The sequence below is a fragment of the Phyllobates terribilis genome, unplaced genomic scaffold (genome assembly GCF_046119375.1).
Source record: "Phyllobates terribilis strain yellow unplaced genomic scaffold, ASM4611937v1 Scaffold_5__5_contigs__length_657084704, whole genome shotgun sequence".
In the NCBI taxonomy this organism is placed as follows: Eukaryota; Metazoa; Chordata; class Amphibia; order Anura; family Dendrobatidae; genus Phyllobates; species Phyllobates terribilis.
The window spans coordinates 408,444,468-408,469,622 of NW_027362765.1; positions in this window are offsets into that span (position 1 = coordinate 408,444,468).

Consider the following 25,155-nt stretch of genomic DNA (forward strand, 5'->3'; position numbering starts at 1 on the left):
TGTAACCTCCACCACTCATCCAAGGGGCATTGCTATTGTCTCTTTATTCCACTGGGACCTCCACCACTCTTCCAAGGGGCATTGATATTGTCTTTTTATTCCACTGGGACCTCCACGTCTCTTCCAAGGGGCATTAAAACCGTCTTGTTAAACCACTCTGAACTCCATGTCTCTTCCAAGGGGCATTAAAACCATCTTGTTAAACCACTCTGAACTCCACAGCTCTTCCAAGGGGCATTGAAATGATGTTTTTAATTACCTCTAACCTCCACGACTCTGTCAATGGGCATTGCATTTCCTCCAAAGTTTAGTCAGCTTTTGCTTTTCAATGCATAGGCGAACACTAAGGGAGACCCACTCCCCAATAATGGGTAGAATGTTTTTAGTACGCTGTAATCCACGTCTGTTTCAAGGGGCATTGCATTTCCTCATAATTTTTGGAAAACCTTCCATTCACTGCTTAGGCCAACAGTGTACAGGAGACCCAGTTGCTATAAATGGAAAAAACGGTTTAGTTAAGGCCCTCTGACCTCCATGTCACTTCCAAGGGGCATTGGAGTGCCTCGAAATTTTTGGTAGGCATTGCACTCACTGTATGCCCTATAACTGTGTAGCCGAACCGCTGGGGACTGAGTATGGAGACCTCGCCGCCGACGCAGCCATGAGATAGTGGCCAGCTTCGGCCTCCTCCAAACTAAAAGGCCCCATTTCAAGTGCAAGCTATCAGTATAGTATTGCAGCCTGTGGGTGGGTGGGTCGTTGGCTGCATATTTGCACTTGCATTGCAAGGAATGGGGGAGGTACAATTGAACACTGCTCTGGGACAAGGACTTGCACGGGGATAGTTGCAAGTCTGCATCTTCTGATGCAGCAAGGATCACTTCTGATCTGCACACTTTTAGGTAGTGACCTGGGTGTCAGAGATGCTTCCAGGGGTCTTCCCCATGCTGTTCCCATGTCTTTACAGCACTGTATGCATGTGTCACACAGCACATGGCCAGACAAGATTGTAAAATGTTAAAATGACATTTCCCTGTGAATGCATTAGTCACGGTTGAAAGCAATACAAAAGTGCAAAAACGCATAAAAAATGCTACTTGTGAACATAGCCCAAGGTATGGAGGAGTCTTTAACCTGGAAAGGATGTTCCTTAACATATTTCACAGGAAAACAGTTTCAGTTTTGTTTTTGAACTTTTTAAAGTGGCTTAATACCTCTGACCACGTTGTTGACAGCAGTGACCTGGGGGTCAGAAATGCTTCCTGGGGCAATCCACATGCTGTCCACCTATCATTTGAGCACTGTCACTATCGTTTTGGGCACTTTTTAGGCTTTCTACCGACTGCCGGGGGTGCCGCTGCAAAAATGCTCGGGTCTCTCATAGACTAACATTGGGCTCGTTGCTCAGGTCGAGCACCCGAGTATCACGGTGAGCTCGGCCTGAGCTTCGAGCATCCGAGCATTTTAGTGCTCGCTCAACACTAGTAAGAATCAATACAATAAGTGAGAGGGAATTGCTGAGAAAATAAACTAGAATGTGACAAATCAGATTATAGAAAGGCAGCTGCTTGGGGGTGGGATTGACTGAAACGTACAGAGTCTATTTAAAAAGTTTCATAGAAGTGGCTTTTTGGGGCCTGAAGCTGTAAGTTTACTGTACTTTTACCTTAACTTTAAAGCAAGACTTTTTTAAAACAAAAGAGCAACGTTTCCGCTGGAGGTTGTCTCGTGCTTCCACACTGCCCTGAGAAGGGAATCCCCAGATTGGTCTTTCTGTAATTCCAATGTGTTCCTGAAGGGGTCGCTACACTTCACCTGCACCCCTCTTACATGCCTTAGTGTAAATAATATATAACAGTTCATGATTAATTACACTTAATGAAAATGTTAGCTCTGTTAGTTTTTTACTCATTAGTGCTCTGTTTATTCGCTTCAAGATCAATTGCCATAAATTTGCAACAAGCGGCCGTGATCCAGAAACTCACGCTATTTTATATTGACAACAACTATGTGAAGAGGATTTGTCCTCACAGATCTGTGGTAGTAAATACTTGTATTTTCCATGAAATAACAACTCTGAAACATCTCTTCTTAGAACCTTTGTCGTGTTGTGTCTTAGTTATTTTTCCTGGAAAGCTATAAATATGGCACATTGACAACTGGGTTTTATCATTTACCATTGTGTTTTAAATACTGTTCTAGTAAAAGGAAAATAGAAAATGGTCAGGAATAATTTCTCTGCATTGTGCAATAGATGTACTTCAATTTATCTAAGAAATTGGCGTATGTTATAGCATGTAAATTATATAATGTATATTATACTAAAATTAAAGTCTACTACAGATTTAACCCAAGCGCAGTTTTCAGATTGTGGCACACAGATAGCGCAAACTTGACAGCTCTTACTCCAGTAGGTCTCTGTTTATAAGAAGCTCTAATCTTCTCTCTTTACCCTTAAACGAAGGTTTATTATTAGTGTTGAGCGAGTATGTTCTATTAACCCTTTCGCCGAGTATGCTCGGGCCTAGCTCCGAGTATTTACAGCTGCTCGGTGATATGGTTGAATCGCTCCCGTGTGCATGATTTGCAACAGTTTGACAACTTTATTACATGTGAGGAATGTCTATTTCTTACACATTCCTCACATGAAATAAAGCTGTCAAACAGTTGCAAATCATGCACACGGGAGCTATTTAACCTTATCACCGAGCAGCTGTAAATACTCGGAGCTCGGCCCGAACATACTCGGACAGAACATACTCGCTCAACCCTATTTATTATACATTCCTTAATGGTACTTGGTCTTGAATGCTCAAAATATCCTAAACCGGTCAAATTTTCCAATGAAGTAGTCAACTTGGAAAAATAAAAAAAAAAGATTATTCCCAGCATCAGCTGAAAAATAATTCTATCTTTCAAGAGTCTGTTCTGTAAAGGCTAACCCTTTTTATGTCATTTGTTATAGCATAAGAATGTTTTAGAAGTGTCGTGGAAACCTCTGTTTGGGGGAGATGTAAGGGGTCTTGCATGCTTGCCAGGTTTGACCAAACGTAGGCATCAACCGGTCAGAGACAAAGCATGAACAGGACTATGACTGTGTAGAAAACCTGCTGCTGGGCCCTATGATAAGAATATTATTAGCGGTTACTCATTTAGGAAAGGGCTTGCCAAAAAGATCATCAGCGGGTCCTCATTTAGAGAAGGTCTTGTCCGGAAGATAATCAGCGGATCTTTATTTTAAGAAGAGCTTGTGAGTAGATCATTGGTAGGTCCTCCTTGTGGAAATGGCTTATTCAGAGGATCACAAGTGGGTCTTCATTTAGAGAAGCATTTTTTTCCTGAAGATTATCAGCAGTTCTTCATTTTGAAAAGAGCCTGTGCAGAAGATCACCAGTGTGTCTTTATTTAGAAAGGGGGTTACCTAGAGGATCATCAGGAGGTCTTCATTTTGAGATGGGATTGCCCATAAGAACACCAGTAGGTCCACATTTACAGAAAGTCTTGCCCTGAAAATCAACTGAGGGTTCCAATTTAGAAAAGGTCTTCTGCAGAAAATCACCCTGCTTAGCTGGCCCAAAAGATCATCAGCGGGTCCTCATTTAGAGAAGGTTTTGTCCTGAAGATCATCATCAGGTCTTCATTTTAAGAAAAACTTGGGCAGAAGATCACCAAGAAGTCCTCATTTAAATTTTTCTTTTTGAAAATTATCAACAGGTATTCATTTTGAAAAAAGCTTGTGAACAGATCATCGGTGGGTCCTCATTTAGGAAATGGCCTATCCAGAAGAGCACATGAAGGTCTTCATTTAGACAACAATTTGCCCGGAAGATCATCAGCAGAACTTCATTCTGAAAAGAGATTACCTAAAGGATCATCAGAAGGTTTTCATTTTGAGAAGGGATTGCTCAGAAGATCACCAGTAGGTTCCTCAGTTAGAGAAAAGCTTGCCCTGAAAATCAACAGGGGTTTCCGATTTAGAAAAAGGCTTACGTAGAATATTACCTCACTTAGGAAAAGGCTTGCTAAAAAGATCACCAGCAGCTGCTAATTTAGAGGAGGTTTTATTTCAGAAAATCATCAGTAGGTTTTAGTTTTGAAAGGCTTATGCAGAATATCACTTACAGATTCTCATTTAGAACATGGCCTATCCAGACAATCACAAGATGGTCTTCGTTTATAGAAGGATTTGCCTAGAGGATCCTCAGGAGACCTTCATTTTGAGAAAGGTTTGCCCACAAGATCACCTGTAAGTCCTCAGTTAGAGAAAGACTTACCCTGAAAATCAACAGGGGGTTCCCATTTAGAAAAGGTCTTACGCAGAAAATCACTTTATTTGGGAAAACTTCTTGCCCAGATTATTAGATGCTCTCACTTAGAAAAAGGCTTACAGATACAAGAGTCAACCCCTTTAATAACCCCATTACATTGTGTTTAAATATTGCTTTATGGCTCTATCTTGACAAGAAATTTGACTTACCTTACATAAACCTATGATGTTCAACACAAATCTACTCCATGTGCAACGTGTTTTCCCGCAGATGGAAACTTTATTCAACTACAAGAAACATTTTGAACAATTTTGGCAGGAGACACAATCACAGCCAAAGAAGAATCACTTGGGGCACTAGGAAAGATAAAAGCTTGGAATGCCTCTTAAAGGCACAAAGAGACTACAGAAGAAAATGTCAGGTATGAAAAAATAATGTTCTCATTGGGGTTCCTATTGACATAAAAAGAATCACACATCAAGCTTTTCTTGGCAGCAAATGCTTACCATTGAGAAAAAAGAGACAGTCGACAGTAAGGGTCAATTACAAATTTGGAAAATTCATAAAGAAAACATCTTCTCATATGATGAAATCTTCCTGCAGCGCTATGGAAAAAGTCTTGGTGCCCTTCCAAGTATCTTTTATTATGGCATAAATTTATATTTTATGGTTTATGATCTTTACACAAATATTAAATTAAAAGAGTTAAAAAATTGGGTGTGTAGTATGTGAGGAATAGGAATCTTAGTTCTAGTATACATGGTCCACCATCCTGGTATACATTGCCCCCCATCCCCATCCTGGTATACATGGTCCCCCATCCTGGTATTAATGGCACCCATCCTCATCCTGGCATACATGGCCCACCATCCTGGTATATATGGCCCTTATCCTGGTATACATGGCCCTCCCATCCCTATCCTGGTATATATGGCCCCCTGCACACATAAAAAATAAGCGATTCTACTCACCTTCCCTCTGCTCCCTCAAAGCATTGCCTCCTGTTCTGATGCCAGCAGCTGATTTCAGCGTGTAAGCAGGGCATGATGTTACTGCCATGTGCTCCCACACGTCGAGGTCAATTGGCAGAATATTCACTGCTCCCACTCCCAGGACTATGGGCATGTGGAGCAGTGAATATTCGTTCTCTTTAATAGCAGGCACATTGTTAGCTGCAGCCGCCGGCTTCCTTCAGCTTCTATGGCTAACAGTATGCCCGCTATTAAAGAGAATGAATATTCACTGCTCTCCACTCCCATAGTCTTGCCTACTTTACTTCTTTTAAATGTTTGCCATCTTTAGAAGGCTGGAAACTATATATATGTTCATTCTTTTGAGAACTTTTTTCATGGGTTTTTTTTTCACATTTTTCTCTTGTAAAAAATGTTGGAAAAGGACACAATGTGAATACAGTCTTAGAAGCTAGGAGGCTAAAAACTGATTGCAAAACCTGTAGCAATTTGTGGAAGCCACATAAAAAATAATGCATTTGACCTATGTGAAAGTATCCTTAAAAAATAAGCTTTTTTTAAACTGACTTTGAAAAATCTTTTCTCCACATTCATATCTCGAAGTAAACAGAAAATGAGACGTCTCTCTAGCATATCAAGCATCTGTATATTTGCTTTTCCTTGGAATCTTTCAACAGTATCAAACAAATTGACAAAATGGTTTTAATTAAAGTGCGCAGAGTTCTTCACCAAACGAAATGAAGTGATTATGCTCTTCAGCTCAGTAAGTATAGCGTGCAATATTTTCATAAAAGAGTAATTGATCTAAATTTGTATTTTTTGGGGGCAAATTTGTTTTTCTTTCTGGCTGGCAGTGTGCATGAGGCAGCATTCATCTGGCATGTCGGGTACAAGAAGCAATCAAGAATAAACAGCTACAGGAAAAATACGTAACTTTCAGAACGCACAGTTTACAGAACACGTGCGGAGAGCGTGAAATAACAAATCCGGAGCCGGCTGTGAGTTTCTGGATAATCCTTGTAATATAATTACTATCTGGTTTGTTGGGGGTCTCTATAGACCTCATTTAGCATCCATTATTACTGAGTATATATATCTCTGCTTAATGTACAGCACCCGTTGTCTGAATGATTAATTATCTCTTGTATTCTGTTTGTTGTACCTGTTGCGTCCTTGTTTTCTTTACTACATAATTGCTATATAACTAGATGATGTTATTAAATATGAATGGTTGCATCGTGGCTTTAAACAGCATGTAATAGAAAGGTTTTTATCTGCATTTTAAAACAAATCTTTCACAATACAAATGTCTTACATTATTAAATAGATTTCTTTGACCCAATGAGGCTGGTGTACTGACTCGGAAATCTATTTCAGTATAGCTGTGCAATCCTATTTGAAAGCTTAAAGGGAACCTATCAGGTCCCTCATGCCCTCCAATCCAGCAGCATTCAGCTATATGCGATTAAACGCCCTCCCTAACCAGCCCTGTATAACATAATTCAGTTAACAGGGGCGTGATAAAATGGAAAGAGGGCTGACTAGTCTGGGCTACTAATGCCCCATCAACTAGTCAAAGCCTCATTAGCATAGGTAAAGCGGAGGTTATAAATGCTTTTTAAAGCATTTATTCAACTGAATTATGTTATACAGGGCTGGTTAGGGAGGACATTTAATAACATATAGCTAAATGCTGCTGGATTGGAGGGCATGGGGGATCTGACAGGTTCCCTTTAACTCAGTTTCCCTCCACCTAGCATGATTGACAGTTCCTCAGTTTCTCTCATCCTTGATGCTTAATTTCCGCCCACCTAAACTGATTGACAGTTCCTCAGTGTTCCTTCTCCCTACTGCTGCTGCTAAGATCTCACACTGCTCAGTACTAGCTGTAGCTGTCATTCAAGCTATAGACAGAGATTGAATACATTGAACTCAAGAGTAGAGATGAGCAAACCCAACCTGTAAAGTTTGGAGTTCGTACTGGACACCTAGTGTCCGGTGCTAAACTCCGAACACGGACTTCTCCCAGAAGTCCGTATTAGTGTTTGGAGTTCTGGGAGAAGAGCGAAAGAGAGACTCTGTGGGTGTACTCTGCTTCCTTTGACAGCCTTCTAGCCCTTACTATGATCATTTTAAAGCACCAAAGTTCAGGTCCCCATTAATTTCTATGGGGTTCGGGATCAAGTTCGGGTAGAGTTCTGGTACCCGAACCGAACTTTGGAAAAAGTTTGGTCAAACCCGATGAACCAAAACTTCCACGGATTCGCTCAACCCTACTCTTGAGCTCTCTCACTCTTTAGTTGGGCTCATCAACATTATTATTGTTCAACCATTCTGATATGGATTTTTTTACAGTAATTACAACAAGCTCATCTGGTCTAAATGGTCCATTTAATATTGTACCTTATGCAGTTTGTATTGTGAAATCTGATGACACATCCAATTTAATGAAATAGTCTGCCCAACTTGATTTAATTGACATCCCTATCAAGATTTCCATTTTCTTTTTTGTTACAAGAGATCTTTAAAAGTTGCTGAATACAGGGTATTTTGCTACTGAGGATGACAGCAATCAGCTTTAGAGAGAACTTGTGTCTGAGTTTGAGAGGATCTTGTAATTAGGCTAAGTGCCTCCTGCTTCTGTGGCCACTGTCGAGCACATATGCTTAGAACGTGGCTAACACTGGGCACAGTCTGGATGAATGTGTAGGCACTAGTGATGAGCGAGCGTGCTCGCCACTGCTCGGTACTCGCCTGAGCATCTCACTGCTCGAGATGCTCGGTGGGAGCTCGGGTCTCCTCCCTGCATGTTTGGCGCTCTTTACAGAGCCAATGAACATACAGGGATTGCCTGCCACTCACTGTAATGTCGTAGCCATGTTGGTTGTGGCATTATAGTGATTGGCTGGCAGCATAGCATCATCGGGTCTTTATCAGACCTGGCGCCGCCATGCTCGTCACATTCACTCCGGAATCAGATAGTGTAGGGAGAGGTGCTGCTGCGTCAGGGAGAGATTTGCTTGTGTATTAGGTAGTGTAGGGAGAAAAACCATACATTACACATATCCATCATAACAAATAGTCCTTTTGAGGACTAACTAATCCATCTGCAGAGATATCAGGCAGGAAGGGTGTATAGGCAGGCAGTGTATATAGCTGACTGCAGTGCATATAGCACAAGAGGCTCCATTCCAATTCTGCCTTCTGCTGCTGTTAGATATTTCTATACACAGGCCCAGGTCTCAGGGGCCAGGAATACTTTTCTTTGGATCTTAATCCTCATTATTTGCTTAAAAAGCAATCCAGAGAACACCGTTTTTCTGCGCCATTTGCTTGTTGGCACTGCAGAATACAGCCAGGCCCTTTCCATATTACAGCGCTAAAAATCCAGCTATATAAAACTGTGTTTTCTCAGTCAAACGGATCACATATACGTTGTCGGAAAATACTGCCATTTCTGGCCTACATTAAAAATTTCCTTTAGTGTGTCAGTGAAGCAATTCACTGCAGTTTGCTGTTCAAACTACTTACCTACAGGCAAGGTATTTAAAACTCTGTTTTCCCCGTCACACGGATCACATATACGTTGTCAGAAAATACTGCCTTTTCTGGCCTCCATTAAAATTTTCTTTCAGTCTGTCAGTGAAGCAATTCACAGCAGTTTTCTGTTCAAACTACTTACCTACAGGCCAGGTATTTGAAACTCTGTTTTCTCCGTCACACGGATAACAGATAACATGTAAGTTCGCGCCAAACTCAGTCATTTGTAGTGAGCCGTGGAAGATACTGTCCTCCATTTAAAATGGGCAAGGCACGTGGCAAGGGACAGGGAACTGGACGTGATGGTAATGATGCATGCAGAGGCAGAGGACAAGGCCGTGGGCAAGCTGAAATTGTGCCACAATAAACACCCACATCTTCTCGTCTGACCTTCCTGTCCCAATTTCTAGGGGACCGCAGCACACCACTATTGAACACAGAGCAGTGCCAAAAGGTTGCTGGCTGGATAGCGGATAATGCTTCCAGTGACTTAGCCACCACCACCACCCTGTCTTCCACTTGGTCAAGTCTCAGTAGTCATGAGTCTGGACCGCATATTCCTCACCCTGATCCTCCTTCCTCCCACCATGCCAAGTACCCAGAGACAACTGATCCCACACTTGGACACTCTGAAGAGCTGTTCACTTATCCATTTATAGATTTGGGCCTCTCGCCCGTTCCACTTGAAGCGGGGCAAGAGGAGATCGTGTGTAGCGAGGCCCAAATATTTGAGCAGCCACAGTCACACGAAAGCGACAGTGGAAAAGTGTCACAAGAGGTGGACGATGATGATACACAATTGCCAGAAAGTCTGGAGGAGGACCAGGGTGCGGAAGTGGAAGACGAGGTGGTGGATGATATAGTAACTGACCCAACCTGGCAGGAGGACATGCAGAGTGAGGACAGCAAAACACACAGGGGGAGGGAGGCAGAGCACCCCAACAGGCAGGAAGAAGCAGTGTCGTGGCCGCAGACAGAAGGCAGGTAACCGTTCCCCGTAACACCAACACGAAGGAAGTTACCAGTATAACTGTTAGGTCTTCCCGAGTCTGGTAGTTTTTTAAAGACTCTGCCGATAACCCCAAAAAGGCCATTTGCACCACCTGCCAGGCCAGCATCAGCAGGGGTGGCAAAACGACCAACCTGATCAACCCCAGCATGATCATGCACATAGCAGCAAAGCACCCGAATTTGTGGGCCGAACCCCAGGGTCCAGGAACAGTGTCTACAGGTAGCACCATTGCTTCTTCAGCTGTTGTGCATGCAAGCCAATCCCCTGTCCATGGTGTATACGAAGATGCCTCCTGCCCTGCACCTGTCGTTGCACACTCTCAAGTAGCAGTATCAGGAAGCACGTCCACGTCCTTGTCCCAGCGCAGCGTTCAGTTGTCCATACCCCAGTTCTTGGAACACAAGCGCAAATATGCAGCCAACACCCCACAGGCCACAGTACTAAATTCTCACATTTCACGACTGCTTGCTCTTGAAATGTTGCCTTTTAGGCTCGTGGAGATGGAAGCATTCAGCAATCTGATGACGGCGGCCGTCCCTTGGTAATCGGTCCCCAGCCACCACTATTTCTCCCAGTGTGCCGTCCCCGCATTACACAAGCACGGGTCCCAAAACATTAGCCGTGCCCTCAACAAAGCAGTTACCGGGAAAGTCCACCTAACCACGGACATGTGGACAAGTGCTTGTGGGCAGGGACGGTACATCTCGCTGACGGCACACTGGGTTAACATAGTGGAAGCCGGGATGCAGTCGGACCTTGGGACGGAACATGTACTCCAGACGCCAAGGATTGCGAGCCCTAGGTCAATCAGGGTTGCCCCCACGGTCTTCAGTTCCTGCACCTCATCCTCCTCAGCCTCCTCCTCCTCTTCAGCCTCCATCTTCAAAATGACCACATCAGTCACAAGCTGGAAGCACTGCAGCACTGCCTCGGCCAAGCGGCAACAGGCTGTGCTGAAGCTAATATGCTTAGTTGACAAACCACACAATGCTGAAGAGTTGTGGACAGCTCTGAAAGAGCAGGCAGATCTGTGGCTCACACCGCTGAACCTACAGCCAGGCATGGTCGTGTGTGACAATGGCCGCAACCTGGTGGCGGCTCTGAGGCGAGGCGAGCTCACACACGTACCATGCCTGGCCCATGTGCTTAACGTCGTGGTTCAGCGGTTTCTCAAATCCTACCCAGAGCTGCCGGATCTGCTTGTTAAAGTATGCCGCCTGTGTGCCCATGTTAGAAAGTCAGCTACAACTTCCGTCACTCTTGCCGTGTTTCAGCAGCGTTTGCAGCTTCCGGCTCACAGACTGGTGTGTGATATCCCCATGCGATGGAACTCTACACTGCAGATGTTGGGAAGGATTTGTAAGCAGAAGAGAGCAGTTGTTGAGTACCAGCATCAACAAGGCCGTCGGTATTCAGTTAAGACTCCACACATAAGACCTCAGGAGTGGACATGGATGTCAGACATATTTACCATCCTCCAAAACTTTGAGGACTCCACCAAGATGTTGAGCGGTGATGACGCCATAATTAGCGTCACCATCCCGCTTCTCTGTCTTCTGAAATGCTCTCTGCTCACAATCAAAGAGCATGCATTGCAGGCGGAGCACGATGAGATGGAGCAAGGAACCATACAGGGTGATTACAGACAGCCAAGCCTCATCTCATCCGAACGTGGATTGGGTGACGTGACAATGAGGAACAGGAGGAGGAGCAGGAGGAAGGACAGGAGCTAGTTTCATGCACTATAGACAGTACTATCTGCACAGCTGTCATACCGTCTTTTCAGCGTGGATGGCCACAGGACAGAGAGGAGGAGGAGGAGCAGAGCATGGTCAGTCATCCTCTTGGTGAAGACGTGGAAGTCTTGCCTGTTAGTAGTCTGGCACGCATGGCTGAGTTTATGTTACACTGCCTTTCCCATGACCCTCGTGTTCTCAAAATTTTGGGTGACAGTCATTACTGATTGGTGACACTTCTAGACCCACACTACAAGGAGAACTTTATATCTCTTATTCCTGAGGCGGACAGGTCTACGAAAATGGGGCTGTACCAGAAGGCCCTTGTTGCGGAACTTTTAAAAAAATTCCCATCTGAAAACGCTGGCGGCAGAGGGCACACTTCATTGGACAACCAAGAAGTAGAGGCGAGAGAGACACAACTTCAATCCAGCAGAGGCAGGGGAACACTGTCAAAGTTCTGGGAGAGTTTTCTCAGACCCTCCCCATCGCACAGGCCCTGAGGCACGGGGTACTCTCACAAGGAGTGCAAAGTTTTGGAAGATGCTGAGGGAGTACCTTGCCGACCGTACCTACATCCTCCGTATTTCCTCTGTGCCTTATAATTATTTGGTATCCAAGCTGGATACGTGGAATGCCCTGCCGCCAGCATTTTATCCGAGCGGGTTTTTAGTGTCGCTGGTGGAATTATAACTGATAAGCGCATCCGCCTGTCAACTGAAAATGCTGACAGGCGGACTCTTATAAAAATGAACAAGGGCTGGATTGGGCCAGACTTCTCAACACCACTGAATAATAGCAGCATAGCATAAACTCAAATCCAGAGTCTTTTCTTGGGAGGTATATTCCCATGCACCTTTTCACACCCACACATGGGCATACGCTTCCTGATACTGGCTATTTGCTCTTGTCATCCTCCTTCTCCTCATCCTCCACCACCATATCACCAGGGTGACCGTGGTCTGTGATGCAACACCCACATAATTTTTTTAAAGGGTGTTTATGATGCCCGTAAAAAAATTTTTTTATACAGTATGTTCATGTATACCCCCCAGGGGTAAATGATTGTCAGATTATACACTTGTGCATGGGCATTACAAGTATAGGAGGCCCGCTCCTTTCTAATGGGAAAAAATTTTTTATGAGGCCCTCCTTCACGTCTCTTCCAAGGGGCATTGAAGTGCCTCCAAATTTTTGGCAGTCCTTGCATTCACTGCACAGGCCAATACTATGGGAGACTCTCTCCATTCTAATGGGAATTTGTCGTTACTGTGGCCCTGCTCTATGTATCTTTGAATTCTTAGTGGGGTTTTTCCTAAAATTGGTCAGCCGTTGGACTCACTGCATACCCTATAACTGTATAGCAGACTCTCTATTTTCTAATGGGAATATGTCATACCTTGTTACTGTGGCCCTACTCTATGTGTCTTTAAATTTTACTGGGGTTTTTCCTAAAATTGGTCAGCCTTTGGACTCACTGCATACCCAATAACTGCATAGCAGACTCTCTCCTTTCTAATGGGAATTTGTCGTTACTGTGGCCCTGCTCTATGTGTCTTTAAATTCTTAGTGGGGTTTTTTCTCAAAATTGGTCAGCCGTTGGACTCACTGCATACCCTATAGCTGTATAGCAGACTCTCTCCTTTCTAATGGGAATTTGCCTTTACTGTGGCCCTGCTCTATGTCTCTTTAAATTCTTAATGGGGTTTTTCCTAAAATTGGTCAGCCGTTGGACTCACTGCATACCCTATAACTGTATAGCAGACTCTCTCCTTTCTAAAGGGAATTTGTCGTTACTGTGGCCTTGCTCTATGTGTCTTTAAATTCTTAGTGGTGTTTCTCCCAAATTTTGTCAGCCCTTGCAGTCACAGCATGGGCATTACCACTATGGGAGACCCGCTCTTTTATAATGGGAACTTTTTTTTACTGAGACCCTCCTCTATGTCTCTTCAAAGGGGTATTGGGTTGCGTTCAAATTTTTGGCAGCCCTTGCAGTCACCGGATACGCAATAACAATATAGGAGACCCACTTGTTGATAATGGGAACAACAAAGCATAGCCAGCTGATGGCTCTCTAACAATAGCGAGGGCCGACTGCTGGCCTTTTAAGAATAGTAAGGGCCATCTGATGGCCCTATAAAAATAGGCTTTATGACTTTCAGAGTCCCTCCATAATAAATTAAACAGGATGTGTCTGATGATGTGTCACACACCACATTGCCAGATAAGGTTGTAAAATGTTAAAATGACATTTGTGAATGCATTTGTCTTAAAAAATAACGGTAAAAAAAAACAAAACAATAGGATCTTTCTTTAGTATAAAAAACAGCGTCACCAATTTAACCTCAATGTAATCACATTGTTCAGCTCCTGCACTTCCTCCTCCATCTCCGAAATAACCACATCAGTCACAAGCTGACAGCACTGCAGCATTGCCTTGGCCAAGCGGCAACGGGCTGTGCTGAAGATAACATGCTTAATGCTTAATTGACAAACCGCCCAGCACCGCAGAGTTGTTGAAAGCTGTAACACAGCAGCCTGATCTGTGACTCTCACCGCTGAACATACAGCCAGGCATGGTCGTGTGTGACAATGGGCGGAACCTGGTGATGGAGAAATGACAGCCAGAGTAGATACAGTTTCCCTCTATGCCAGTACTTTCACCGAGCTAAATACAACTCTCAGCAAAAAAAGCTGACTGGCTCCGTAGCGTCCCTGGCTACATTCACCTGTCTACGTGAAGGCGGTACTTCCCAGTAAGTGCACTGGGGAGGACACAGGCAATGTTGTGGGACCCGTGCTTGTGGAAGGCGGAGACGATACCGGGAGAAACAGTAGCGGCTGGGGACCGAGTATGGACAACCGGCCGCCACCGGCATAGGGTTGTGAAAAGCTTCCGCCTCCACGAGCCTAAAAGGCCATATTTCAAGTGCAAGCTGCTGCCCAGAAATCTGGCAGTTTAGTGTTGGGGCCTGTGGGTGGGTGGGTGGCTGCTTACTTGCGCTTGCATTCCAAGTAACAGAAAACTAAGCAGATGGTGGCCTCTATCATCATCATGGCCTCACCTCGACACTATGAACTCTCCTGAAGGAGAAGCCAGGGCCCACCGGAGGAGTCTCCGGTTCTCTGGTGGGCCCGTCCAACCCTGCCGAGAAGCAGCCCTGGCTAAGAAAAGAGTGGGGGAAGGTTCCCGGACACTCTGTGGCTGTTTTTTTTTAATGTGGATCGGACATGCTTATGCATGTTATTTCTTAAACCGCATTGCAGATAAGGCCATTGTCCAACTCTGTATTCATGAAATAAAATGCGCAAAGAAAGATGTTTGTGTGTCAAAGCACCACCAACCAGTGCGAGTTGATGTTGGACGGGCTGCCTTTGCTTCTGCAACAAGCTGCATTAGAGGACTTTCTGGGAGAAATGACACCCAGAGTAGATACGGTTTCTCTTTGCCAGTCCTTTCACCCAGCTAAATACAACTCTCAGCAAAAAAAGCTGTGGACTGGCTCCGTACCGTCCCTGGCCACATTCACCTGTCCACGTGATTGTGGTTAGGCGGTACTTCCCAGTAAGCGCACTGGGGAGGGCACGGGTAATGTTGTGGGACCCATGCTTGTGGAAGGCGGAGACGATACCGGGAGAAATAGTGGCAGCTGGGGACCGAGTATGGACACCCGGCCGCCGCCGGCATGAAGTTGTAAAAAGCTTCCGCCTCCACAAGCCTAAAAGGCCATATTTCAAGTTCAAAAAGCTGCCCAGAAATCTTGCAGTTTAGTGTTGCAGCCTGTGGGTGGTTGGCTGGCTGCATACTTGCGCTTGCATTCCAAGTAGCAGAAAACTAAGCAGATGGTGGCTTTTATCATCATCATGGTCTCATCTCGGCACTATGAACTCTCCTGAAGGAGAAGCCAGGGCCCACCGGAGGAGTCTCCGGTTCTCTGGTGGGCCCGTCCAACCCTGCCGAGAATCAGCCCTGGCTAAGAAAAGTGTGGGGGAAAGTTCCCGGACTCTCTATGGCTGTATTTTTAATGTGGATCGGACATGCTTATGCATGTTATTTCTTAAACCGCATTGCAGATAAGGCCATTGTCCAACTCTGTATTCATGAAATTAAATGTGCGCTGGGGAGGGCACAGGTAATCTTGTGGGACCCATGCTTTTGGAAGGCGGAGACAATACCGGGAGAAATAGTGGTGGCTGGGGACCAAGTATAGACACCCAGCCGCCGCCGGCATGAGGTTATGAAAAGCTTCCGCCTCCACGAGCCTAAAAGGCCACATTTCAAGGGTAAGCAGCTGTCAAAAATTTGCCAGTATAGTATTGCAGCTTGTGGGTGGGTGGATGGCTGACTGCATACTTGCGCTTGCATTCCAAGGAATGGGGTAGGGAAAACTGAACGCTGCACTGGGACAAGGACATGGACAGTGATTGTTGCAAGTCTGCATCTTCGCATGCGCCAAGGATCACTTATGATGGGCACACTTTTAGGCAGTGACCTGGGAGTCAGAAATGCTTCCAGAGGTCTTCCCGATGCAGCTCCCATGTCTTTTCAGCACTGTATGCATGTGTCTGATGATGTGTCGCACACCACATGGCCAGATAAGGTTGTAAAATGTTAAAATGACATTTCCTTGTGAATGCATTGGTCTTGGTTGAAAGCAATTCAAAAGTGTATAAACGCATCAAAAACGCTACGTGTGAACATAGCCCAAGATGTGGAGGAGTATTTTTGGTTTTGGTTATTTATTTTGCCTTATATACAAGTCATTACCCTGGAAAGGATGTTCCTTAATATATTTCCCAGGAAAATCCATTTTGGTTTTGTTTTTGTATGTTTTATTGTGAATCCGTAAAAGTGGCGTAATACTCTAACAGCGTTGTTGACAGCAGTGACCTGGGAATCAGAAATGCTTTCAGGGGTCTTCCCCATGCTGTTCCCATGTCATTTGAGCACTGTTCCCATCGATTTGGGCAATTTTCAGGCCCTCTGCAGACAGCCTGGGAGAGCCGCCTGAAAAATGCTCGAGTTTCCCATAGACTTACATTGGGCTCGTTGCTCGGGTCGAGCACCCGAGTATTCCAATTTGCTCGACCCGAGCAACGAGTACCCAAGCAATTTAGTGCTCGCTCATCACTAGGAGGCACCTGATCATCATAGAAGTCCACTGAAAAAAAAAATTTTTACTGCATGGTATATATTTTTTACAGGAGCCCTCTATGTAGTAAAATGCCATCTTCTGCCATTTCTTATATAGGCAAACACATATTGAGACACTTACTGACAAAATGAAGGTATAAGGAACAGTTAGACGTCGGGCGTTTGCTGGATTCAAAATGGGTTCAGAACCATCAGTGGATTCTGTGGTCTTCCATTCCAGTCCAGCCAGGGCTAATGCTGCTCAGCATTGTCGTGAGTCCCCACACCTAGCTGGTGCACGAGATGTACAAGTTGTCTCTTGTGTCTTTGTTCCTAGCAACATGAAGCGTAGGTTGCGGAGGGAGACATGGCTGCTACAGCCTAAGTTGCGGATTCACTGCACTGAGCATGCCCGTGACATGGCGGACAGTGATTGGTGGTTTGGGAGTCAGCTGATCCGGTGACCTGGCACCGCCTGATTGGTCGCGGGTGACATCACCAATAGTGCGACGGCGGGCAGGGCTTAATCTTTAAATAGCCTGCCCACAAACATGGCGGCGCGTTCTGATCATTGAGCTGTGATGGTGTTGTTGTGTGGACGCTTGGTCGTTTGGGCTCCACGTGTGCTTTAGCTTCTGTCAGGCAGGTTTAGCGGGGGATTGGCAGCCTTAGATGGAGGGAGGCAGGTAGCTTCGTCTGACAGTCTGGCTCCGACAAAGAGGTCGCCATACACCCCGAGCAGTTTGCAGACGCCGTATTCCAGGCACCGCCTGTAAGCCACGTGGAGAGATACCCCTCAGTTTGGTAGCAAGCCAGCTGGGAGGACGTATACCCCGGCGTGTATCACACGCGCATCCTAGCGCCTGCTGCGTAGTCCTTGTGTTGTAAACAGGGCTACAGATACGTTATTTATCGCAAATCTCTCGTGCAGTTAACGGAGATAGTGCGAATCCCTATACCCGTTCCAGTGTGCAGTAGCATGGAAGGGATTGTTATTTAAGTTGGTTGTTTTACCTTCTCACCCGGAAGGTGTTCAGCCGCAGTCCTCCAGGCTGCATCGCGGACCCCGGGTTCGGTTGCTTTCCATTATTTGATAAAGTTGTTTGCAACCGTCCCCCTAACAGGAACACAATTTTGTTTTGGCCTTTGGTAAATGGGGGCCTTTGTTAACATCAAAGTGGGAAAGCTTACTGCATATATTTTCAGCTGAATGCGTAAATGTTTTCTTACACACCTGTCCCACGTATCTCGTGCTCCGTTTCCATCCCTCGAGTCCACTGCCCTCTGCTGTGCTCCACGTCGCGTTTTGCAAGCAGCCCGGAGTGGATCAATGACATCATCTGTCTAGACCTATTTAAGGCCCATTCAGACACACACCTGTGTCTTGGGATTGAGACTCCTAGTTCTATGTTTGATATGCTTCACCATTTATGCTTTTTTGTGTTTGTGTTTGTGCTTGAACTCATCCCTGTAGGTTTATACTTCATCCGTCCCGCTGCTTCTGAAATTCCTGTGTGCGCCAAGTCCTCGCTGCCCACATGCCTTCCTGCTTGCTGCATCAACGTCCGAGTTCTGTATGCCAATCCGAACTTGGGGCTTAGAGGATCCACCACACCTGGTGAGCCTAACAGGGTGTTACAGATCTGATTCACACCTATACGAGATGTGCTATCATGCCATCTCAAGCAAAAGGTTTTTTAAATGATGCTTAGACAAATTTTCTCTAAACCATTTTTTATACAAAGTATAAATTGTAATACCGAAATAGTCATTTATAGGATCTCATTCTTTCCAATGTACATCCTTTTCCAGTCATACAGACATGTGACCAATGTTGCAAAATATTGCAAACATTAGAGACATGTCAAATCTTGCCATAAGAGAAAGTATGATTTTGAAATACTCTGCCAGGAGATGTGTATTGTGTATGTGGTCACTCAGTGGTTGAGATATCATATGTATTTTTATTGTTTATGCTTATATTTGAAAGTGTTGCTTAGTTAATGTATGGCCCCTTATTGTATGTTACTAATAATTAGGCACAATATGATGTACGGCAGTTGCCAGAACATTTTAAGAGAGTATACCATAAGGAACCCCTTCAAAAGATACCACACAGGATACGATTTAGGCAAGCCTTGCTTATTGACTAATTTTGGTACTGCTGTGCATGAATTATACTAACCTTTTTTTAGATGGCTTGTGCCGCATCCTTATAAAGTCTGATAGAATTCAGAATCTAATATTTACGGCATGTTCTTTTATGTAAATGTAGCAGAATTTTGAATATAGATTGGACAGCTTCGATCGATCTGCTGTGAATTAAATACGTAAGGAAGAAATGTGTTTCAGCTGTTCCTGAATCTAAGAAACAAAATGTTCAGTGTGTTATGTGGGTGTACTTTTATTGATGAAGGTAAGTATCACTTCTCCTACTTATCTGGAGAAATAACAATGTAATGCAAGACGTAATGTATTGCATAAAAATAGGCAATAAGAAAATATTTGCATTAAAAGTTCAGCACATTTTTAAGCACATAAGAGAGATTTTCTTGAGCGATGTGTGCTCGAATTGTAGCAATAAAAAGTCCCGAGTTTTGATGCATACTTTATTTATAAAAATATGCATCTTTCTAAACTTTTAATTAGTCAAGTGGGGTCCATTGGACCCGAAGTGAGTTTGTTTTCGGCCTATTTCCGCAAGTATGGAAGTTAGGTTACCGTCCATTTTGGTAGCTGTATAGCTCGGGCACCCCTCACTCCACAGTGCTTTACGAGATGCAACGTCGACTGCACGTGCCACTGCGAGGTGTAAGTATTAACCCTTTTACCACCTTGGGTTTTTGCATTTTTGTTTTTTGCTTCCCTTCTTCCCAGGGCCATAAGTTTTTTATTTTTCAGTCAGTATGGTAATGTGAGGGCTTGGTTTTTGCGGGATGAGTTGTACTTTTGAACGACACCTTTGGTTTTACCATATCGTGTACTGCAAAACAGGAAAAAAATTCCAAGTGGAGTGAAATTGCAAAAAAAAGTGCAATTCCACAATTGTTTTTTTTTACCAAGTTCACTATATGCGAAAACTGACTTGCTATTATGATTTTACAGGTGATTACGAATTCGAAGATACCAAACATGTATAGGTTCTTTTTTATTTAAGTCGTGAAAAAAAAACCTCAAAGTTTCCATTTTTTTGGGATCTAGAAATGGGAGAGGGCTTATTTTTTGTGCACCGAGCTGACGTTATTATTGATACCATTTTAGGATAGATACAATGTTTTGTTAGCCCGTTATTGCATTTTATTGTGTTTTGACTTTTTTTTTCGCGTTACGCCGTTTACTGATATGATTAATTATTTTTATATATTGAGAGATTGGGTGATTTTGAAAGCGACGATTCCAAATATGTGTATTTTTTATTTGTTTTTGTTTTACTTTTAATGGGGCAAAAGGGGGATGATTTGAACTTTTATATGTTTACAATTTTTTTTACATTTTTAAAAACTTTTTTTTTTATTTTTTACATGCTTCGATAGTCTCCTTAAGAGACTTGAAGCTGTGATCATCTGAACGCCTGTGCTACACATACAAGGCTTCAGCTCTGCTATGTGTAACAAAAATGCTCATCTGCTATGAACACCGACCGCTGGGCGGCGCTCATAGCAGATCGGCTATGACAACCACAGTGGTTTCCTTCAGAACCTGGGTTGTCATGCCAACCCATTGGCGGCCGGTGATCATGTGACGGGCGCGCCGATGGGCAGAGCCAATGACGTGCATTCGGTTTGCACTAGTTAAAATCAACTGTCAGAGATTGGCAGCGGTATTTAACATGTTAACAGCCGCGGGTGGATCGCGATTCCACCTGCGGCTGATAGGGGCACATGTCATCTGATTAGATCAGCTGTTATGTGCTGGAAAAGGTGCGGACACAGCGCCGGAGCCCGCATCAAAGAGGGGGAGCCGACCCATAATGGACCCATGTGTCATAGGTCTTAAAGGGGCTAAGTAGCATAAGTATTTTAGAGCGACTAACTGAAGGTTAAATATGCCGTTTATCTAACCATTGCTTTCCACATCCCAAGAGGCACACAGCCTAATGGTAAAATTTCAGGAGGAGGGCAAATATATTGGAAACCATGTAGAGACAGAAAATGGAAACAGTTTCCACTTTACAGGTTACAATATTTTTGGCTTCACTATTACTGAGATGATGCCTTGAGACTTTCTTCTCACTGGCTTGCCTTACATAGTTGGTTAATTTAACTAAAAGGGAAATTATGCCATAGTTTATCTGGTTTCCAAAGGGAAGGATTAAACAAGGGGCTTCCTAACACTTCAGGCTCACACTCAATAACTGCTAAAAAATGCCAAAACGTCCTCTTGTATAGTAAACCACTAAAGTGCCATATAAGTTAATTCTGGTTTTCACAGACTGTTAGAATGGAGAAGATGGAGAATTTTTATTTATTCTCTCCACATACGAGACAATCGGATGACACTCAGTCCACACTCTGATCAGAATCTGATCAGAGGTAAGCATAGCCCTTTTCAACTCAAGATGTATGTATTTGCAAGGATTGTTTTTTTAAAAAAAATTGAGACAGTCCCAACAAATTATTTGGCAAATATGATGGAGACAATCGATCATTTGTGGCCACCTCTTCATTTCCTGCGGTATAACACGGTGCCCTGTTCTTCAGATAGGTTTTGGCTTCATAGCCAATAGTTGTACTCAGCGTACAGTTATGGCACGTCTTATGGATACACCTCTTTAATTCTTATTGCATGAGTACCTGACATCTTCCTTTAGAAAATGACCTCCTCCCTCCCCCAAAGTAGACCAATTTTCAATTTGATTTTAAGTTGGCGGTGGCGCAGTGGTTAGCACTGCAGCCTTGCAGCGCTGGGGTCCTGGGTTCAAATCCTACCAAGGACAACATCTGCAAGGAGTTTGTATGTTCTCCCTGTGTTTGCGTGGGTTTCCCCCGGGTTCTCTGGTTTCCTCCCACAATCCAAAGACATACTAATAGGAAATCTAGATTGTGAGCCCCGATGGGGACAGTGATGATAATGTATGTAAAGTGCTGCGGAATATGTTAGCGCTATATAAAAATAAAGATTATTATTATTATTAAGTTATCTCAAGTATGTTTCACGGTATAACATTTTTGTAATATTATTTTTGTCTTTAGTTTTAACATTGATTACACTTTGTTTTTCTTTTCTTCTCATTCTTTGCCTGTGTTCTTATCTATTGCTTTATCCTATTTGGAATGCTCCGTGCTGGTATATGAAGGATTAGCCTGTGCTGTTATAAATCTTCTTTCACTCCTTGGTCATTGTAAATACAGAAATAGAAGTTAACACTGTGCTTTCACATACCATTAAGGCACTTTCTAGACTTATTTGTGTATTTACTTTCCAGCTCTTAGGTCTTTATGATGTGATAGATGATTAACACTGTATATAAATATTACGAAGAGTCTCACATTTTAAACCCGACTGAGTTTAGTTTTATATAAAACGTAATATAATGGCTCTGGTTATCATTTTATGAAATATTTAGGTCCCTGCAGGGTAAGTGTATGCACATGTTGGTGATATTTTCGGTGAGATTAACCAACTTTATCTTTGTGATCTATAAACTTTTATGTTCCGGCAATTTTTCTTAAGAGTCATGTTCACCCCACATCATCATATATTTACTGTAATGTTTCAGGGAAGTAGGTGCAAATATTTCCTACATTTTTTAGATATCTTAGAAACATCCAAATATAGATAAAATAAGGGTAGAAAAAATACAGAAATCCAACCGGTTCAGACTGAGTCGGCAAAATTACCAGTAAAGCAAAAATCAATTTTTTATTCTGTATCTTAAGGGGAAAAAAATCCTTGTCAAATTCAAAACAAAATATGGCAGAATCAATCCCTGGATAAACAACCCATCTCCAGTTATTTATTACTCATGAGTTGTAATATTAATATTACGCTCATGAAAATATTTGTACGTTTCTAAAAAAATGCATCTAAGCCCTTTTTGAAACATTAATATGCTACACTATGTAAGGTGAGCAACCAGCTGTAAGCAATGGGGCTCTATGGTTTTTGTTGCACCCCTGATGTTTGTATGAACCCATTTTCAACTGATTGGCTTCAAATGGGGTTGTCTCGTGCCATACCCTTGGGCCCATTATTGTGACAATGACGTGACCCACCGGAGAATCCTCTGGTACTACTTTTAAAGTAAATACATACCACATTTCTTTTTTCATTTTTTTCCTTCTATGCAAGTCTGTAACATCTGACGTAAGACCTGTACTAAAGCAAAAAATAAATCAAAGCCTACAAGACTGACGTAAGCTGTTGGTGCTTTGAACAGAGAATATCAAAAGGTCTGGAGATCCAAAACTTCATACGGAATTCTGTTTTAAAAAAATATTGCTGGCATACTTTTCCAAGACTGTCACAATATACATTAGGATAGTGAGGAAGAGGATCGAGTTTGGGCCAGGTGGCATTATTAGGATTGAATTGGGGCTCCATTTTTCCTGAATTTACCCTTGCTAATGATATTTTAGTGAGGGTGTTTCGGGTGGTTTGATGTACTATTTAAATACTACTACTTTTCACAAACTTTCTTGAAAATGCAAAAATGCAACAAAAATCATTAAAAGAAAAGTTTTCAAAAATCAATAGTACAGATGAAAATAAGCAACTTTATAATATATATTATCAGAGAGATTTGCTTCTTTTGCTGCCAAAATTGATTAGCCATAATCAAAATTCTCTGAGCTCCACCCTCCTCCTTCATCCTTCCATCTATGTAGAATTGTATCTGTGGCAACTGTCATCTCCTATCTCAGCAATGGGAAAGTCTGTCTTCACTGCATACGGATTTTACCTTGAGAATTTTGATAATGGCTGATCAATTCTGGCAGAGAAAGAAGCAGATTTCTCTGATAATATATAGTACAAAGTTACTTATTTTCATGTGTACTATTGATTTATGAACTAAAAATATAAATGACCATTATACTTTAAGTCAAATTGAAGTTCTTAAGAGCAAGAAAAATGTAAGATGCAATAAAGTCTCTGTGTAATCCTTTGTCATTCAAAACCAAGCACACTTTGAGTTATAGACGGTCCGCGGATTCTCTGGGCAGCTAATTGAAGACTCTATATAAAGGAATCTTTATCTAAAAGCAAAGTTTTAGCCTTTCTGTTACTTCTGGATTAGAGCACATCTGTGTTTCAAATCCAGCACGTTAACTTTTCATGCTAATCACTCACTAGTTATTCTTTTACTTTATTACATTTTAAAATCACGATCCCTAAAGAAATGACACAAGTTTTTAATGTAAAAGTGATTATTTTCAAACGTACCAAATCACATTTTTGCAGGTCTACTTAAAAGGGTTTTCCCATGAGCAAAGTTCATTTTAATCAATAGATCTTGGAACAATGATAACTTCCACAATTGGATGTGTTTAAATAAAATGTTCCTGTGCTGAGATAATCTTATAAATGTGCCCCTGCTGTGTACTGTGTAATGGCTGTGTCTGACCGTGCAGGAACATGGTCTGATCATACCACAGCTCCTGGGCAGGGAAGGAAGCAAAATAATATATTTGGACAATGAAGTAATCACACAAGTACCAATCTGGATATTTATTCTGTTTTTAAAGCCCGGAATCCATATTGACTTATATATAGCAAACTAATCTACTCAACAATTATTTTCATCTTGTCATCATGTGAGATGAGCCAAAGCCTGTAAGTTCATTCAACTTTACTTACCCCAAAAGATTAGACTCGATGTCTTAAATGGCCTAAGAGCCTTACAAACAAGTGTAGAGGATCAGTAGCGGAGTATATGTTTTGGGGCAGTGGTAAAGTAAAATGTACATAAGGTATCTTCAGTACTATCACTATTTGAACCCAAGTAGTCAACTATCAATTGTGAAGAGGGATCATCATTCCAAACTTGTTCTTTAACTCCTTCACAACATACCACGTACAGTTGCGTTATATGTTGTATCCTTGACTTTGATGCCGGCTCGCAAGTCAAGCCCAAATCTTTTCCGGCTGATGATGGCTGAATTATTCAGCCATCATCTGCCTTTAACAGCTGTAGGTGGTGCTGAGCTTTGCCTATGACTGTTAAGCTGTTAAATGCCACTGTCAATATCTGATAGCGGCATTTAAAATGCACCGACAGGGGGGCACATGATTTCATACAGTTAAAAGTGAAAAAAAGTTTTTAAAAATATGAAAAAAAAAAAATACAAAAGTTCAAATCATTCTATTTTGTCCCATTCAAAATAAAACAATAAAAAATGCACATATTTGGTATCGCTGCTTTAGTAAAAGTCTGATTTATCAAAATATAAAATTAATTAACCCAATCGGGAAATGGCATAATGAGAAAAAAAGTAAAAACGTGAGAATTATGTTTTTTTAGCAGCCTCACGTTGCAATAAAATGCAATAAGAGA